At 39.9% G+C, this 15,517-nt stretch overlaps 1 pseudogene; it reads right to left on the reverse strand.

Annotated features, from left to right (window-relative positions):
- Positions 1-447: 447 nt before the first annotated feature.
- On the reverse strand, positions 448-785 carry LOC116825337 (large ribosomal subunit protein eL34-like; annotated as a pseudogene).
- Between the last annotated feature and the right edge of the window lie 14,732 nt (positions 786-15,517).

A 15,517-nucleotide genomic window follows, 5' to 3' on the forward strand; every position in this document is an offset into this window, starting at 1 on the left:
GGTCAAAGGGGGGGTTTTGCATTTGGGTGGTGGCAGCATTTACCAAGCCAAATTCAGAGAGAAACTGTAATCTTAGGAGTTTAATACAAGCCTGGAGTGACAAGTATTATTTTTTTAAATCCTTGCGGGCCCCCACTTCCTGCACTTGCAGTGTCAGAGTGGGGATTTAGCCTTGACAAAGAGTATGTGTGAAAACCCATTTATAGATTTTAAAGGTCTGATGGGGTCAGTGTGATCATCTGGTTGGACCCTCACCATAAAGCAGGCCATAGAATTTCACCCAATAATTCCTGCAGCAAGCCCAAGAACTGGTAGTTGAACTGGAGCATACCTTTTAGGTTTTTGCTGCCCCCACCCCAATATCTATTTGCTATCCCTGCCCAAAGGTTTACCCATAAAAGCACATATAATCAGTCGCCATTAGACAGTTTTAAAGTTACTATACCTCTAATAATTCTGACTCTGTGCTTGTGCTTTCAACACTTTCACGTCAATCTTCTGCTCCTCAATAAGGAAAGCTCGTTTGATTCTGTCATGGACACATTTAACACACATGGAACCGCCATAGGCTCTGCTAACATGCTTCTTCGTTTCTGACAACCTCATAAGGAGTTTAGGGCGCACAGCATGACCACCACAAAGTCTTCCTGGACACACCCCACATGCAGACTTCAGTGCCTTGCCAACTTTCTTAGTATAAAGGTGGTGTTCGGGACAGCCTGGTCTTGTTAGAGGCTGTGTTGTAGGACAACCTACGATGGTATGTCAGACGCTGAACCATTTTTTATACCACCTGACATAACATTGTAGGTTGTCCTACAACACAGCCTCTAACAAAACCAGGCTGTCCCGGACATCAGGCAACAGGATTGTTTACCTTTTTACCAAGAAAGCTGGCAAGACACTGAAGTCTGCGTGTGGCGTGTCTCTAATAATTGAGATTGCTATTGAATTATCCAAGCTTTAGAGAGTCAAACTGCGCACATAGCTTGTGTGGAAGCTGATATTACAAGTAAAAGACTGGGCAGAGAGAAGAACAATGACTAGCAGTCACCAAATCTGACGGCCTAAAACCAATTACATAATTCTCTGGATATAAACACCACACATCCAGCAAAAAAAGTTTTCCTTAGCAATACGTCCTGAGAGAAAATCTTGCTTTACCAGTTGTGACAAATCAATATCCACTTAAGAGTAAAAGGTCAATTTCTCTGTTTGGAGGAGACAATGCCTCAAAAAAAAAAAAAAAAAAAAAAAAAGCTAAGTTACAGGAGTTATTCAATAATAATTTGACACACTTCTAAGATATCTGGGAGATTTCAAGGAAATTAAAAATTCACACGAAAGAGGAATTAGGGGACCACCATTATTCATGTTTAATGGTAATGGTACTAAGACTACTCTGCAAGTACTCACATTGAAATTAAGGGGGCCAACTGCACAGTACAATTACTATTTTGTGTAAGGTAGGATGATAGAATCTGGCACTAAGTTATTGATGATAACAAAATGGAAAGATCTCAGCCTTCCCTCTCCCCTTAGTTCCTCCATCACACATTTTTATTTCATGCTCATTGTTATTCTCTGTTACTTAGAGCTGACTGGAACCTAGAATTCCCATTCCATGGGAAAATCTGAAGTTCTGAAAAAAAAATAATTACATTCTGCTTGAGATGAGGTTCTCAGAGCTGCTAAGGCTTCTAACCCAGCTTCCAGGCTCCCTACTGCACAGATGGAAGCCTGGCAGCCCTGGAAGCCACAGCACATGCCAATTTGATTAAACTGGCATTTTCCAACAGAAAAATTTCCATCTTCATTTTCTCTTGATTCACATTGCTTTGGTTAAGGGCTGTGTGGAATAAGTAAATAACCAATATATAAGGTCGTTGGCCCATTAAAAACAAACAAACCAAACCTTACTTTTAAACAATGTCAAGGTTGCAAAGTCAAACATTCAAATTTTTGGAAAGTCCAGAATTAAGGGCCTGGTCTACACTACGCTTTTAAACCGATTTTAGCAGCGTTAAACCAATTTAACGCTGTACCCGTCCACACTACGAGGCCCTTTATATCGATATAAAGGGCTCTTTAAATCGGTTTCTGTACTCCTCCCCAATGAGAGGAGTAGCGCTAAAATCACTCTAAAGAATGGAGGGATTGGAGCTTCTCAGTGAAACAGTTGAGAGATTTTTTTGCCAACATTGTTTTGCCAATGTATTTTCCTCTGACATCGTTCTCTAAAACAGCTGAACTGTTTTAGCTGAAAGGAAAAAAAGGGGAGAGGGCTCGGGCACTGGGGGGAGCGAAAAGGCAGCCTGAGGCAGACACATGACATGGAAAATTTCAGCCTGAATAGTTAAAAAGTTTTGAAAAAGTTATAAGCAACTGAATATATTATGTTATGGGAAACATTCAGCAACTTTAAGTGTAGGTGGCATTACAACCCCTGCCAATAACGAGTGCACAAATATACATGTACAGGTCAATATTTTACATATGATTCTAAGTGATCTAGACTATTTTGTAATTCAGTATGTTTCTATTGTACATTAGTGATCTAGACTATTTTGTAATTCAGTGTATTTCTATTGTACATTAGTACTTTCATTTTTTAAAAATATATAAACATCACTATCTTCAATAAAATCACAAAAAGGGGCACATTAGCTCTGTTTTGTATGTAGCCATGTAATGTACTGTAACACTCCCTTCCTTTTTTTGATAGAATTAATTTTTGGAGGCACAATACAAGACACTGCAACATATAGAGGCAGAATAGAAACTCCAATATATCATTTTTATCAAACCAGCAAACTATCTAAAACTATAGTTGAAGACACAGTGCTATCTACTGAATGGAGGTTTTGTCTACATTTATCTTTAGGGAGAAGATGGTGCAAATAGGACCACTCCCTAAATTACAACATTCAGCACAGCTACTGCTGTGCAAGATTTTCTGCCATGAGCATCAAAAAACTGAGGAAGGTTGCCCTGGATGAAAGGGTGCGCACCTCACATCATTCAGTAGTAACTAGCCCTTTTTGGCCAGCTAAGAAGCAGCACTGAGGAGAGTCCTTTTCAGTCCGCAGGTGGAGGAAGATAGATGGCAGTGCCTCAGTGAGTGGAAGAAGTGGAGAAAAAGTAGGACTACATCCACAATGCAGAAATAAAAGTTGCTTCAAGGATGCAGAAATTGGGAAAGTTTAATTGCTAAACAATATTACAACGCAGTACATTGTGATACAGCACAGTTCAATTTGATAATAAATGCATGCTACTGTTAACACTTAGAATATCATTTTCCGTATAAGGATGCCATTGACATTAGGCAAAAAGGTAGTAGGATGTATAAATTCCAAATTATAATGTAATTCCATGGGACTCTCACCCTCATATGTAAAAAGGGACCACAATGCATCAACCCATTCGTAAATTGGTAACCATTCACTCCCCAAATACTTCCTTCAAAATAAATCCACCCTCCCAAAACTCTAAAAGAGCATCAACTCTCAGCCCACTCAATTTAGCCCTACTCTGTGTCCATTTTACAATTCCTAACAATAAAAATATTGCTTCCACCATTCTCTCTTGAAGAGGAGATGATGCTTGAACATGGAATGTCTCTCTACATGCATGCACTCAGACATTTCTAATAATATTAGCTCTGTTCTATCACTGTTTAAGAACTCTAGTTTGAAGAGCAGGACTGGGTTTTTCAATGGGAGGATTACCCGGAACCATAAGTCAAGCAGGTCATATATTATTAAAATTCACCTCAATAGTGCTACACATGGTCCCTTCCTCCAAAAAGCTTACCGTTTAAAACTGGACAACAGATCAAGACAGTGATACATGCTGCTCCGATACATGCTGCTCCTGCACGGATCAGTTAGTACTTGAAGCACAACTTCAATCAAGACAAGACTGTCTTGCAACTCAACTACCTTTAGTAGTAGCAGTCACTTCACCTGTGTCCTCATCTCTCAGTTTTTACACACCCACACTTTCAGATGTCCTGTCCCCCCCAAGACTATGTTCTTATGTGTTACAAATAGGAACTCATAAGATCTTTGAAATTATCAAGTAAACATTACTGATTAAACTGTATTTACAGCCTGTAACAAGTGCAGTAGCATACAGAAACTGATATACACCAAGGAAAACAATACTCTACCTACCTATCCCTAGGGTTGTTTAAAAGACTTGCTGTGCCAAGGTACTCACAGCAGAGGGGATGGTTATCTCCATTATAAATACACTGTCTCTGCCATAGATATTAGAAGTCAAATTAATTCAGGCTGTTTAAAGTGGTACTTGGAAATATTGCACAAAAGTTGTGTTTTTCAGTAGGGGTCACAGTCTGTTGTTCTAGTGGTTTTGGTGTGTTAACAACATCTAAACATATGCACAGAACAAGGGAGGCTCTAAGTACTGGTGATAACTACTGTAGATGAATGTACTCTTTGCCATTGGTCATAACATAGTTAGCCTTATTTATCTAATATGCCTATCGCAGAGGTGTTGAGGAGGCATTCAGCAATTAAAGTTATTTCCTTGATCATTGATACACTTACTGTTCTACAACATTTTACCAGTCTTACTACTGATCCTTATTATATGTACAAGAAATCTCTCTCAAACTGGTACATTTCAAGTACCACCACTGAAACATTATTTAGAAATAGAAATGCAGGGCTGTAAGGGACCTCAAGAAGTCACCTAATCTATTCCCGCCTGAAGCGAGACCAAGTAAGCCTACACCGTTCCTGGCAGGTCTCTATCTAAACTGTTCTTAAAAATCTTCAGTGACAGGGAGTCCACAAAAATCCTATGTAACCTGTTCCAGTGCTTAACCAGCCTTGTAGTTAGAAAGTTTTTCCTAATCTAAGTCTCCTTTGCTGCAAACTAAGTGGATTACTTCTTTCTCGTTATAACAATCTTTTACATATTTGAAGACTTGTATCATCCCCAAGTCTTCTATTCTCTAGGACAAACATGTCCACTTCTTTTAACCTTTCTTAATAGGTCATTTTTTTCTAAAACTTATTTTTGTTACTCCCCTTTGGACTCTCTCCAATTTGTCTCAGTACTCCAGCTGAGGCCTCACCGGTGCCAAGCAGAGGGGAACAATTACCCCCACCCATCTTATGTTTGAGACTCCTATTAATACATCTCAGAATTACATTTGCCCTTTCCACAATAGCACAACACTGTTCAATCATTAAATTTGTGATGCACTAGAAATCCCCAGATTCTTTTCTGCACTACTGCAGACTAGCCAATTAATTCCCATTTTGTAGTTATATAGCTGATTTTTCCTTATGAAGTGAAGTACTTTGCAAGTATCTGTTGAATTTTAATCTTACTGACTTCAGACCAATTCTCCAATTTATCAAGATTGTTTTGAATTCTAATCCCATCCTTCAAAGTGTTTGCAGCAGCTTGATGTAATCTACTCCATCATCCAAGCAGTTAATGAAAATATTGAATAGTAACAGATCCAGGACAGACCCTGCAGGGCCCCACTTGATCTGTCCTCCCAGTTTGACAGTGAATCATCGATAACTACTCTTTGAATATGATTTTTCAACTAGTTGTGTACCGACTTTATAGTTATTTCATCTAGACCACATTTCCCTAGTTTGCTTATGAAAATGTCACATGGAACTGTGTCAAAACCCTTCCTAAATTCCAGATAAGTCATGTCTACTGCTTCCCCTCACCCCAGGCAAAGAAGGAAATTAGATGGATTTGTAATCCTTTCAAATGAATGTTGGCTATTATTTATCATACCCTGGTAGGTGCTTATATATTAATGATTTATTTCAGTGTCGTTTCTGGGTACTGAAGTTAGGCTGAGTGGCTTACAATTCCTGGGTCCTCTTTGTTCCTCTTTTTAAAGATAGGCATTGTATTTGCTTTTCTCCAGTCCTCTGAGACCTCACCTGTGCTTTGAGATAATCATTAATGGTTTAGAGAGTGCTTCAGCTAGTTTCTTAAGAATGCTAGGCCCTCTCCACGTGAATTCATCTGATGTATCTAAATATTCTTTCACCTGTTCCTTCCCTAATTTGGCCTGCATTTCTCCTCCCTTTATACTATTAATCATAGTTAACATCTGATCACAATTAACCTTTTTAGTGAAGATTGAAGCAAAAAAGGCTTTCGACACTATTAATTTGGGACCCAAATGAACAGACTTCTGTATTACACATGAATGTGAGTGTAGCTTATCATTCAATAACATCTCCTGAGTAGAAAGTGCTACCCTACTTGAGAACTATAGGCTTCTGTAAACAAGATGTGTATTACCAAGGAGTTGCATACCACTTTGCTCAGTAGGGTAATCTGAATGATCATGAGCACTTCCTGTCACATATAAATTGGGCATTGCAACTGAAAATAAAATTTCTCAAACTGGCATTTCCAATTTCCCTAGAAGCCACCTCGCAGCAAAGTGACAGCTCTTGAGAAACCTGCAATGCTGCTGCTCAGTAATCTCTTTAAACAATAGGAAGATTATACTTAAATGTTTGTGCCTGTTACAATATCGCCTATTATTTGTGCAAGCATTTACTTTCCCACAATTAAACACACTTGTACTTTTTGGTCCACAGTAAATTACAGATCCAAACGATTTTAGTTTTAACTTCATTGCCTTATTAAATACCTATTAAAATGCATCTAGAAAATTATTGCACATACAAATTCAGATGTCTGATTAAATATTTAGGTCCAGATTCTCAGCTGATATATCTCAGCATAGTTAGTAAATGTAATTATCTGGATCTTAGTATTTAAACACATTTTTACTGTTAAAAAGCCCACCATCTTTAGGGTACTAAAGCAGATTAGAAACAAGTTCTAACAGGGGCTAAAGTTGCTTCTGATTCTACAAATTATATTACTTGGGTCCTTTTTTTTTTTTAAACATGAATAATGAGACCAGAATGTGATCTAAAAAGAGGACTGATTTCTGAGACAGTTTTGAGGTTTTTGTTTATATCTGCTAATGCTGTCTGAACTAGATTATGTATTTTTGACCGCAGATATGGAGTGAGAGGGAGGAAGGGTTACATTTTAATTTGATTTCAGTGATTCAACAAAAATAACTTTCAGCCCAAAATACAAAAATTAGCACAGCCAAAGGAAAGGTCTTTTATGCCAGAAAAAAATGAAAGTCAAAAAAGGATGAAGGGGGAAAAACTGTGCTGTATTGTTTAATGTTAATCTACCTCCCCTCCCCGGTTAGATGCTTTGTGCTATCTTTAATGCTCAGGTTATCATTTTACTAAAGCACTTGAATGAACAGCCAAGGACAAAGATATCTTTCTGAAGGGTATAACTGCTTGCAGGGAGTCACTATGGGATCTTTATTCTGTTGATTCGGTGTCTTTTCAGATCAGATGAATGATAGGAGGTACATCTTTCAGCAACTTGGCAACTTAGTCTTGATGCACACTCTCATGCAAAGCAAGCTGATCCATAGCATCCTAGTGGTACCCAGTGATTTGCTGTTGAGGATGCAGGCTGAGTACAACCAGGATATACATGTTTAAATGATCTACAATCCTCTCTCTCACATACATCACGCCTCTTTTTAACCTGTTCTCACTTGCTTTTTAAATCTTATCTGTGGAAGTTAATTGAAAAAGAGCTTTCTTCTTGATACCAGATTGTTTTGTTGGTTAGGTGACCTCTGTGGTGACTGGTATGGGTGTTGCCCTCCTGCTTGTGTTCCCTGCTTTCTGAACTCAGTAGTCCTCTTCCTGTTTTGTTTCCTTGTGTATGTTCAGGTTGTGGTGTACGTGCATAGCATTGGGTGCGTGAAGCAGCTACTAGGACCTGCTGCTGCATATCTGGTGTTCGGATTATTATGTTTTGTTCAGACAATTGCTGACCTAACTGGTTTATGATTACTAGACGTTTTGATTGATCACATACCTGTGTGTCTTGCTTCACTTTCTTTGTGTTTAAAGATTATGGTTTTGGGGTCCATCAGAACATAACATTCCGGCAACAAGTGCTTTTGTTTTGCAACCACCTCACATCCTTCAGCTGCTGACTAGTGATTATTCAGAACTATGCATGTGCAGACCGTGCAACTCTCCAATTCTGCTAGGTTACCCTTGCTGCAGAACTGATTAGACCATGATGGCACTGATATTTATGATGGACTCCTGGAGCCCAAGTCCTCTTTTAATGCAGCTATGCAGAGCCTCAATAAGTATTTCAGCACCAGAGATTTTGTTGTGTTAAAAAGGGAAAAAGCTTTTCTTTTTTTTTTTTTTAAAAAAAAAAGAAAAGAAAATCTCACCAGCAGCTCAAGTCTGCATGTCATTTGTAGCAGTTGGCCCAGGACTGTGAATTTGGAGACATTATGATGATTATACTCAGGTATATTTTTGTGATTAGTGTAGCCAATGACCATTTTGGCAAACAGTTACTGGCTGAAGGTGCTAAAATGCAAAGACTTTTGATGCCACGGTTGCTAAAAGTCAGACAACTGAGAGGGCTCACGTCTCAGAGTGTTGCTACCTTTGTGCTATGCTTAAGTGGTCAACTGCTTCTCCTACTTCCATTGCTCAGAGTCATATAACACTATCTAATCCTGCTCCAGCCCCTTTGGCATGAAAGTTGCCAGATCCTCACCCTTTCCGGTAGAATAAGTCACTAGGCAAAATTTCCCTGCTTTCTTGGCTAGAACTGAATGGTGCTGGGCTGTAGGAAGGAAGGAGACTTGAAGTTAGTATGGTGCAGTATGCTGGTTCATGAAGAGGGGAAGCCTGAAGTGCACACTGTGAATATGCATCTGCATGAGACCACCTTTACCAGGGACTCTGATGTTTCCTTTAGTATGATTGTCTCATGTGACAAGGGGTAGGAGCTGGCATCCTGCATTGTAAAAATTGTACGCTGCTGAAGTGCATGATGAAGACAAGTGCTGAAGTTAACATTGTCCCCTCTGATTTAGTTCATCATCTGGACGTTTGCCTGACTACAGTGGTTATAAAAGCTTGCAATTTGCTTGTTTTACAGACAGCAGATGAAGCTGTATGCTCTGTGCTCTACAAAGGTATAACCTTGACAGCAACATTTTACATTGTTAAAGGTGCTGCTGCAAATGCTGTTCCATTATTATTCTACAATTTGTGCTTACAGCTTGATATTATGCATGAATTTATATAATACCCCTCAAATGTGATTATGTAGCTAGAATAGAAGGTATCTCTGAATGTTATCTTGGGTCTACCCATGATTTATTTAACAGTGACAGTGTTCTGGCCACAGGGTATGCATACTTTCAGCAACTGGATTTGAACGCCAAGCCTTTGCAGCACCTGAATGTCATGTACATCCTTCAGATCTGGACAAGATCCAGGCAGAACTGCAGCACATGAAAAATAAAGGTATCATTTGGGAGGTGGAAGGGCCTATGGCTTGCAGCTCACCCATAGTAATCATATACAAGAAGAATGATGATATTTGACTGTGCACAGATTTTAGGACACTTAATATGTGAAAGATGAGCAATTTCAATTGCCAACCTTCAAAGAGGTGAATCCTGGGATCTTCTCTGTGTTGGATTACTGATCGAGTTACTGGCAAATACCTGCAGCTGAAAGTTTGCAGCTGTTACTGACTTTCAGCACATCATTTGGAAGGTACTACTATCAAGGGCTTCCTTTTGACAGACTCTGCTCCTGAATATTTCAGAGAGTGGTCTCTCAGTTTCTTGATGATAACTTGATAGGGTGCATGTTGCTATTTGGAGGATACAGTCTCATCTTTGCTAAGATCCTTCCTAAGTATAATGCTATTCTGGACCAGGTGTTAACCTGATTCCAACAAGTTGGCATAAAGTTGAATACAACCAAGTGCAGTTTTGCAAAAGATGCTGTAGTGTTTCAAGGCATTCTTGGTCAGCTGATGCTGTGAAACTGATGCCTGAACAGCTACAAGCTGTTGCTTCACTACTGTTACCCTCTGACCATAGCAGTTTACATTCATTCCTTGGCCTAGCTCAATACATCCACGGCTGTGCTCTGCCCCATTTTAACATCATTGTCAAGCTGCTGTGGGATTTAATACAGGGGCGCGGACAGTTGGTTTGGACTAAAGAAGAAAGTTTTGAAACCACGCAGCAAGCCCTTTGTCAGATCCAGTTTGTGCTTATTTTGATCCATGGAAGCCTGTAGTGATTCAAAACTGATGCATTCAACTGGGGTCTGGGCATAGTTCTGCTCCAGAAAGAATGGCTGGTCACATTTGCATCTTGTACTCTCACCCTAGAAAAAAAGAAGTATTCCCAGATTGAGCTAGGGTCCTTAGAAACTGATCATTTGGGTCTCTGTCAGAAGGCCATTGACTAGCCTGGCTGCAGTGGTGGTTTATTCAGCTGCAGCAGTACGATTTTGATTTGTTACATATCAAAAGGAAGACAATGTACTTGCCAAAGCTCTTTTGAGAAATTCCACTGGGTTGGCACCCTCGTATGACGAAACAGCTGAGTACACAGCATGGTTTTTGCTGAAAGATATGTCAGATGTCTCAGGAGGACCTTGAACAGCACTCTTCAGATGCTCAACTGTGCAAGGTGATACATGCTGTACAAATGGATTGAATGTACCCAGTCCTTAAGAGAAAACTGTCTACCTTCTACAAATTCATTTCAGGATCACAGTGAAGACATGCTACCTGATGTATCTTGATCAGAAGGGCCCAAGTGATTGTTCCTGTGCTATTGCAATAAGCAGTCCTGGATGTGGTTCATGAAAGACATTTGAGAGTTACAAAGATTAAGTAACTTCTGCATAGTTCTGCTTGGTGGCCAAGACTGCATTCAGATATTAAGGAATGCTCAGCCTGTGCAATATATAGAACTCCTCCTCAGGTCCCTTTGAAACTGGTAGTCATAGGCAGACCCTGGCAGACAATTACAGTGGGTATTACTGACCCCTAGATTGCACTGCATGGCTACACACTATTGACTTTTGTAGACAATTACTTGTGTTATCCCTTTGCATTCAATTTCACAAGGCACCTCAAGTGGTTTCTTGCCCAACCACTTTATTCACTATGTTTGTTTTGGATAATAGGACACTTTTTGTACCAAGAGTTTGAAAGCTTTCTGATTAGTATTGGTAAAATACGTTATAAATCTTCTGTGTGCCGTCCCCAAGAAAATGGGATAGTGGAGAGAGACTGCATAGGACTCTGAAGAAGTGGGTATCTTGCATAGTGGCAAAAACATTGAGATACAACTTTCCATATGGCATTAAGTCGTGCTTGATCTGATATTGAGTACATCTGATAGAATAGGGGTTCTCCAACACTTTCATCAGCTCTATCTTCCACCAACCTACATGTCCATACTGATGGAAAAGATTCATCCAGCCCTGTTGCAATCCTCAAAACTGACTGATGTGACTAAGAAACATGAACGTTTCAACAAGCGCATCCATACAAAACTCCATGCATGCTTGTCCTGGCCAAACAGTATGTGTTGGGTGAGGGTCTGGATGTGTTTGATACTTGTGGTGTGATCTTGCAGGCTATGGACAGTGGTGAATATGTTGAGCACAATGACAATGCATTGCTAACCATAGAGGTATACTGCCTACTGAACAGGAAACAGATAGGGAAGAGAAGGCTCTTTCTGCATATGGTGATGTCATGTGGCCAGTTGGGGAAGTTGCACCATAGGAACAGCATCCACACCCTGAACAGTATCAGCCTCCATCCAGGTATCCCTGAACTTTTGGGGAAGGGAAGGAAACTGTGATGAGAAGGAATCTTCCGCAACTCACACCAGTCCTCTTCTATGTCCTGCTCCATGAACTCAGTGTTCCTGTTCTGCTGCAAGAGGAAAAGGGTGTGTGTGTGTGTGCTCCCATAGCCTTGGGAGTGTGCAGCATGTAGGGCCTGCTGCTAGACAAGTGCACTTTGGGCAGTCATGTTTTGTTTATACTGTTGTTAACCTAAACTGTTCAACATTATCATGTTTTGATTGACAACCTACTGAATGTCTTGCTTCATTTGGTTTGTGTTTTGGGATTGCTCTTCTGTCAAAGTGTAATCTTGTCTGTGAAAGTTAACTGGAAAGGCATTTTCTTCTTGACATCAACTTGCCTTATTGTTTAGATGAGCTGGGTTTTGTTTTTAGCTCCTCTGACTGAGCTATGGGTTTGCTTATAACAGAACCATTATGGACAACATTAGGGTTGATTAGAAAGATATCTGTATTCACATCTAAACCCAGAGAGGTCCTGCAGCATCCAAAAGGAAGTGGTCAGACAAAGATCAAAGGTCGAGGGAACCTTCTTAAAACAATATTTTGTGTTTTTGTTTAACTTCTATGTATATCGTGAACATAAAATAGGAATAAGGTGATCTGGTAGAGCTGTGAGGGCAAGCTTTTAACAGAAACTTTTTACAGGAACTTGTACCTGATTACACTGGTACAAGCATACACCAGTTATGCAACATAGATAATCCAACAATAAATATGAATAGATAAATGGTCAGAATATAGCCCTTAATGAGTTTCCAATTCTTATCTTATCTCCTAGCTACAAGTGCAATTGGACCAGTATTCTGACTTTAGAGGTCCTGCACTAGGAGACCAGTGTAGATAGGAGAAGCTCAGGCAAGCAATAAAAAATTTAGCATGACACTTACATTGTAGGACCTGCATCCCTACAGGATCCATATAATTTGCATCTGTTGCTGATAGTGATGTTTTCAGTTTAGGTATCTAGTTTAAGGATCAGTAGACAATTAACAATTGATAACCAGATCAAATAGCTCACTTGATATCTCTGTCTGAGGCATATTCCCACACTGTCACTGGTTCAGTTCACTCTCAGCTACACTGAACAATAACTCTAAATCAAAACAGAGGCAGCTGCACTAACAAATGTGACCAAGGTAAGGGCCTCAGTGCTGCTAAACATTTATTGGATATATTTCCTCTAACTTGGAAATCTTCTAACACAAACATAGAAGCAATGATTAAAACTAGATCTACCCCATTAAGAGTGAATACATTGATGCTTAACTGGATTTAATAATTGAGAAGGGAAAATTTTATCAATGCACCCTGAAACCTTGTAAGAATGAAATATGTAGAGATGGAATCTTGTTTTAGCATGACATTCTTATGTCAGTGTGATTAAGATGACTTTTGACCTTGTTTTTCGTCTCATGCAATTCTCATGATGGTTCTTTCATTTATTTCGGTGCAACATGCTAGGTAAGAAAGCAGCCCTGAGAAGCAGTGACAGAGCTCAGGCTCTTCACTATAGCAATTGTTGTGGGCACAAATCAAAGGAAATCTGTATGTATCAGACACAGAGGGAAGGTTCACAAAAGTGATTATTTGCCATTGTGATTAATGAGGCTAATGAGTGGTGGCACCCAATAAAAGGATAAGAGAAAAAATACTGGTTAGTACATGTATCTCTTCTACTGGGCAGAAATCAGAACTATGCAGCGGTGACCCATTGGCACCCATTGGCTAACACCTGAGAAAGTCTCCTTTAGTTCAAGTGGTCGGGACTTGTGTTTTTGGAGAAGAATGGCTCGAGTATTGCCCATGGCAAAAGTTAAAAAGAAATCACGAGTCAGACTCCCCTCCTCAGGTATCATGAACTTGGCCCCCAAATTGTATATTTAAGATAACTCAAAAGAATACATCATGCTTTTGGTTTTGAAGTCCCTCTGCCCATCCCTAACATGTTTGTGGAGCAACTGCACTGTTGCCAACTCTCTCAAACTTACGAATTAATGTGACTTTGGCCTCTGCTGTAAGGAGCACTTGCTGGAAGACCCAAACAGAATCAAATTACACAAATTTGTATAAAATGCTGCCTGATGGTGCTGAGCTCCCAGTTCTCCCCAAGTCCCAAATGCTAATGGTGCCTACCAACCCCACATGTGGATCATTCCCCACCCCAAACCCCTACATCAACTTTGACCCCAGCCATACATACATGAATTCTCCCCTTCCACCTCACACCTGCCTGCTGGGCATTAGTACACCTCTGCTTTGCCTGCAGCTCCAGGGGTTCTTCCCCCCCCCGTCTGATTGTGCTGAACAGCTTTAGAGAGGTCTGTTTTCCATGTTCCTATGCTTGGGGGAGCAGCTCAAGGGATTCTCACCCCCTCCCTTCCCCTGTCTGGTGTTGCAGGGAGGAAAAAGGGACTGGGGAGGAGCAGAGACTAAACTGATTCATACTTCACAGCTGGGGAGGAGGGAGCAGAGCTGAGTTCTGTGTCCATCTTTTGAAAATGGTATTGGCTGCTTTTTCTCCATCTCCTCAGCTAAAGACTCCTCATGGGGAGAGTTCTGCCTGCTTCCTGCCACAGCTTTGAGTGTCTGCTCTTGCCCAGGAGACAGGAAATGGAGAAGGCAGCCAATCAGTGAGTCTTCTCCCATGGGCAAGGCTGAAAGTTTCATGTCACCCTGAAGCAGAGTCTAGCATAGGGGTAGGCAACCTATCGCACACGTGCCAAAGGCAGCACGTGAGCTGATTTTCAGTGGCACTCACACTGCCTGGGTCCTGGCCACTGGTCCAGGGAGCTCTGCATTTTAATTTTAAATGAAGCTTCTTAAACGTTTTAAAAACCTTATTTATTTTACATACAACAATAGTTTAGTTATAGATTATAGAGACTTATAGAAAGATCTTCTAAAAATGTTCAAATGTATTACTGGCATGCAAAACCTTAAATTAGAGTGACTAAATGAAGACTCGGCAATCACTTCTGAAAGGTTGCTGACCCCTGGTCTAGCAAATATTGCATTGCTGCTGGAATATGGCAACACTGGAGTACTACCCCATCTATTCCTATGAAGTTCTGAACAGTCCTGTGTTCAACACTAGAGAAATTCTGTTTAGAAAAATTCCAAAAAATATTTGTTTTGAAAAATAAAACAGTTTCAATTTTGGCCTTTTAAATGATGCAATACATAATACAACATTTTAAAAAAAGTTTCAAAATAAAAAAAACAAACTGTCTGAAAGTCTTGAAACAAAACATTTCATCATCGTTGGAATTTTTCTGGTTTTCTTCCAAAACAAAAAAAATTCTGGGGAAAAATTGACCTGATTTTGTGTGATGCATCAGTTTTGATGGAACTGCATATTCCAGAGTTTCTGATCAGTGCAGAGACAGCCATGACATAATGGATGATCACAGAATTAGTTACAATTAAAAGTACTACTGATGAAAAAAACCTGATGTGCAAATATTTTTGGACCACAGAGCTAAGTTCTGTTTGCTGTAATCCATGGGTTATGTTATTCATGAATATTTGGGCAGTTGCCAGCATGCATGAAGTGTTCATGACTTTTAGCACAAACTATTAATCATCCAAAAATTCATATCAGAAGTCCATTACTAGGGGCAAAGTCAACCTTTCTGCAGAAGGCCAATATACCCACTGAAGTCTCACTAAAACCCTAGTTTTAGATTTCAGTACTGTATAATCCATGTACTTGCCCTATGCACA

This window comes from Chelonoidis abingdonii, chromosome 5 (assembly GCF_003597395.2).
Source record: "Chelonoidis abingdonii isolate Lonesome George chromosome 5, CheloAbing_2.0, whole genome shotgun sequence".
Taxonomy (NCBI): domain Eukaryota; kingdom Metazoa; phylum Chordata; order Testudines; family Testudinidae; genus Chelonoidis; species Chelonoidis abingdonii.